This window comes from Callospermophilus lateralis, chromosome 4 (genome assembly GCF_048772815.1).
Source record: "Callospermophilus lateralis isolate mCalLat2 chromosome 4, mCalLat2.hap1, whole genome shotgun sequence".
In the NCBI taxonomy this organism is placed as follows: domain Eukaryota; kingdom Metazoa; phylum Chordata; class Mammalia; order Rodentia; family Sciuridae; genus Callospermophilus; species Callospermophilus lateralis.
The window spans coordinates 52,925,798-52,931,106 of NC_135308.1; the positions used below are offsets into that span (position 1 = coordinate 52,925,798).

General features: G+C 40.6%; 1 non-coding gene across 1 annotated transcript; it reads left to right on the forward strand.

Moving 5' to 3' along the window:
• The first annotated feature begins 4,559 nt into the window (after positions 1-4,559).
• Trnaa-agc (transfer RNA alanine (anticodon AGC)) lies at positions 4,560-4,632 on the forward strand. Its single transcript has one exon. It is a non-coding gene; the product is annotated as a tRNA-Ala (tRNA).
• Positions 4,633-5,309: the final 677 nt, after the last annotated feature.

Consider the following 5,309-nt stretch of genomic DNA (forward strand, 5'->3'; position numbering starts at 1 on the left):
AGAACAAAATATGGTATATATACACAGTGGAATATTATTCAGCCTTAAAAAGGAAGGAAATCCTATCATACTCTATAATGCACATAGACACTGAAGACATCTTACGAAGTGAATTAGCCAGTCACAAAAGGACAAATTTTGATGATTCTACTTACATGGGGTATCTAGGGTAGTCAAATGCACAGAGAAAGTGTGCTGGTGAGCAGGGTAATAGGAGTTATCATCTAATGAGTTTCAGTTTTGCAAAATGAAAGTTTTTTTGGATGGATAGCCATGATGGTTGCCCAACTCTGTGGATGTACTTAGTGCCACTGAACTGGTCTCCAGAACTACAAGAGAATGTAGTTGTTTTAAGCCACCAAATCTGTGTGCTTTGTTATAGCGGCCAGAGGAAATTGACACTGCTGGTTAGGATGATCAGATCGCAGAGGGGAATCCTAATGAAGCAGCCACCCCTTCCTAATATGTTTCTTTTTATCTCTATTAATAGCTGCAACCTGCTAGTTTCTGCTTCTGTAATCCTGCTTGCTCAGCACCTGTAGCAGGAACCAGATTGCCTGAAGAAAGAGGGAGAAGTCAAGGCTACTTGCATGAGAAAGTCTTGAAACCCAGAAGTCTGTACTGTATAAAAGATACTGAGAACAAAAGGTGATCCTCAGCTTTTGGAAAAGATTCCACTGAGCCCGCACCAGTGCTGAATAAACCTTGCTCTGAATAAACCTTGCTCTCCTACATCTCCAGGTGCTGCCTGTCTATTTCCAGGGCCATAATTTTTCATATTTTCCGTTACGCCAGAGTGCCACATCTCAAGAAGAGAGTTGCTGTGGAGGAGAATAAAATATGACCTGTAGCTTTGTGATTGCTGAAAGCAGACTGAAGTGAAATTGGAACACACTTTGTAAGCACTTACTGTGTGCTAGCAACTGGCTAGGCAGCTACACCTAAAAATGGTTAAGATGGAAAATTTTATGTTATGTGTTTTTTACCACAATTAAAAAAATAAATTTAAACGAGTAAACAATGCGTAGATAAGCTTGCAAGGTGGAAAAGGAAATGCCCACGTGCTAAAGTGCAGAAGAAACTGAAAGTTAGAGATGCAGACTCTGGAATTCATGCTGTCGTGGTCCTGGGGACACTGTCAGATCCAGTAGTGGCCTAAGGCTTGAACTTGCTGACTCATGAAGGGAGGTGAAATGAAGGGCTCCAGGCCTTGACATACAGCCCAGATGCACTAAGAAAAGCAAAACAGCAACCAAGGAAGGCATCAAGCTCATCTCTGCCCTGAATTTACAGAGGAGAAAGCAGGTCCCCTGAAAAGCCAAAACCCCAGTCATGTGCCTGGCATAAGTTTAGAGTTTGAATATCTACTACCTGCATCAGAATGGAACCCTAAATAAAGAAAGTAACAGGAAATTGATCCTTAGCCAGTAATATCCCTAGGATACCTGGCAGAAACATATCCAAACCCACTCTTAAATTAAACTTCAACACTCCAGGCTACAGTGAATTCCCACAGGAAAAAAATAAAGCCTGGCTTACAATAAAAAATCATAAACAGAGCAAGCTGTAATCTACCATATACAATAGTGAACAGTCAAAATAAACAGCAGGATTAAACCCTCCAAAACGTTACATAGTAGAACTTTAAGAGACTACATAATTCGCATTTTAAAAATGATTTAAGAGATATTCCCTGAGAATGGTACAAGATATTATTTTTAAAAGAATAGGAAGACCTAAAATGAGCCAGAAAGAACTTCTAGAAATGAAAAATATGGTTACTGAAATTAAAAGCCCAATGGGTTGAACAGTAGAGTCAACCCACAAATGAGAGAAGTAGTGAAATGGAGGAGAGATCTGGGGAGAGAGTCCAGAGTGCTCCATAGAGGGACAAAGAGATGGGATCTGTGAAAGGTTGAACAACAACAAGGAGGACAGAGATTCACAAGCCAATATATGCCTCACAGGAGAACCAAAAGGAGAAAATAGAAAAAAAAGAAGAAACAATATTAAAAATCTAATATCCAGCTTCAAAAAATGGCCTTGCCAATTACTGTGTGATCCTGCACAAATAACTCACTTACTCTGTGAGCTAGTTTTCTTGGTTGTAGAATGTGCTCTGCTAGGAAGGTTAAATAACATCACAGACGCAAAACCCAACAAGTGAGAAATATGCAATATTGTGTGGCTATTATTATTATTAATGGGAAGCATCCCATATTGGTAAAGAACTCAAAGCACTGTTTAAAGAATCACAGCGGTTCCCCGTGGGCGATAATTAAAAATAAATCCAAAATGAATTACAGTAGAGGGGGTAGAGAGAGAAGAGGGGAGGGGAGGGGGGAGGGGGGATAGTAGAGGATAGGAAAGGCAGCAGAATACAACAGACACCAGAATGGCAATATGTAAATCAATGGTTGTGCAACTGATGTGATTCTGCAATCTGTATATGGGGTAAAAATGGGAGCTCATATCCCACTTGAATCAAAGTGTGAAATATGATATATCAAGAACTATGTAATGTTTTGAACAACCTACAATAAAAATTAATTTAAAAAAAATAGAACTTCAAAAATTAACTCAAAATGGATCAAGGAGCTAGATATCAAATCAGAGACACTGCATCTGATAGAAGAAAAAGTTGGCTACGATCTACATACTGTGGGGTCGGGCTCCAAATTCCTTAATAGGATGCCCATAGCCCAAGAGTTAATAACAAGAATAAACAAATGGGACTTACTTAAACTAAAAAGTTTTTTTCTCGGCAAGAGAAACAATAAAAGAGGTAAATAGAGAGCCTACTTCATGGGAACAAATTTTTACCCCTCACACTTCAGATAGAGCCCTAATATCCAGAGTATACAAAGAACTCAAAAAATTAAACAATAAGATAACAAATAACCCAATCAACAAATGGGCCAAGGACCTGAACAGACACTTCTCAGAGGAGGACATACAATCAATCAACAAGTACATGAAAAAATGCTCACCATCTCTAGCAATCAGAGAAATGCAAATCAAAACCACCCTAAGATACCATCTTACTCCAGTAAGATTGGCAGCCATTATGAAGTCAAACAACAATAAGTGTTGGCAAGGATGTGGGGAAAAGGGTACGCTTGTACACTGCTGGTGGGACTGCAAATTGGTGAGGCCAATTTGGAAAGCAGTATGGAGATTCCTGGGAAAGCTGGGAATGGATCCACCATTTGACCATGCTATCGCCCTTCTCGGACCATTCCCTGAGGATCTTAAAAGAGCGTACTATAGGGATACTGCCACATCAATAATTTTAGTGGCACAATTCACAATAGCTAGACTGTGGAATCAACCTAGATGCCCTTCAATAGATGAATGGATAAAAAAAATATGGCATCTATACACAATGGAGTATTATGCAGCACTAGAAAATGACAAAATCATAGAATTTGCAGGGAAATGGATGGCATTAGAGCAGATTATGCTAAGCGAAGCTAGCCGATCCTTAAAAAACAAATGCCAAATGTCCTCTTTGATACAAAAAGAGCAACTAAGAACAGAACAGGAAGGAAGAGCATGAGGAAAAGACTAACATTAAACAAAGACGAGAGGGGGGAGAGTAAGGGAGAGAGAAGGGAAAGCATATGGAAAAGGTAGGAGACCTTAAATGTTACACAAAATTATAAGAGGTAGTGAGGGGAAAGGGGCGGGGGAAACAAGGGAGAGAATTGAACAACAGCAGAGGAGGTACAGAGGGAAGATGGGAAGGGAGGGGAGGGGAGGGGGAATAGTAGGGGATAGGAATGGTAGCAGAACACAACAGTCACTAATATGCCATTATGTAAAAAATGTGAGTGTGTAACCGATGTGATTCTGCAATTTGTATTTGGGTTAAAAATGGAATTCATAACCCAATCGAGTCAAATGTATGAAAGATGATATATCATGAGCTCTGTAATGTTTGATTGTTCAGTCAATAAAAAAAGAAAAATAAATAAATAAATAAATAAATAAATAAAAATAAATCCACACCTAGACATGTTATAATAAACTGCAGAATATAAATGACAGAGATAAAAATCTTTTTTTTTTTTTTTTTGTCCAGGGATTGAACCCAGGGTGCTTAACCACTGAGCCACATCCCCAGCCCTTTTTGTTTTTCATTTAGAGACAGGGTCTTACTGAGTTTCTTAGGGCCTTGCTAAGTTGCTGAGGCTGGCTTTGAACTTGCGATCCTCCTGCCTCAGCCTCCCAAGCCACAGGGATTGCAGGTGTGTGCCACCAGAAATAAAAATCTGTAAAGCAGATAGATTACCTACAAGGAGGGGGAGGGACAACAATAATTAGACTTATAGTGAACCCTTCTTAATGACAACTGAAGAGGCAAGAAGAGAAAGAAAATGTCTTCAAAGGGCTGAGGGACAATAACTATCCACCCCAAATTCCATACAGATTACCATTTACCACTGACGCTGAAGTACAGGTACTTTTCAAAGTAAAAGACAGATTTTGACTACTCATAAACCCTTACCCAAAGAACTTTAGTAGTATGTGGTGCATCAAGAATGAAATTGAGGCCTGAGGATATAGCTCAGTGGTAAAGCATGCGCTTAGCATGCGTAAGACCCTGGGTTCAATTCCCAGTGCCCTACAAAGAAAGGGCAAGGAGGAAACTGATCTTGGAAGGAAGACAAGGTAAACAAGAAGCAGTAGTGAGAAAAGAGGAGACTCTTGTTGAGGGTAAGGGGGAGGATGGGAGAAGAGTCAGGGACTAGGGACCTGACTTGAATAGGCGTGGACCTGTGGGAGAGGAAAGGTGGCCAGAAGAGTTTAGTGTTGTGGGTGATCATCATGAACCACAGAAGAGACTGAGTAGGGACCAAATTTCCCAGGAGAGATGCACAGCAGAGAACCAACTTTGGAAAGCCAATTAAGATTTTGGTGAAGGCACCTAAGGTATCTCTCCGTGGAGTCGTGAAGGAACCGAGTTAGCTGTCTGGGCCTCAATATCTTCATCTGAAGTGTAGGGTTGGTCTTAAGGATCGCTAATGTCCTTCCTAGATCCAACGCTCTCCAGTGTTGGATGTGAGGCCAAGGATCTTGCAAGTATCTGGACTAGGTGTGTGGAGGCTCCTGAAACGTTGAAAGATGAGCAACCAACCACTGATAGCTGAAGTCCCTACAAAAAGAAGGACTTCTTGTAGAAGTAGCATTGAGGAGAATGGGCCCAAACATGGGACAGACATCAATGAAAGAGGAGGACAAGGGAAGTCCCAGGAAGCCACATCCTGCCTTCTAAACTGCTTTCCAAAAGCTCCAAGTTTGACAGA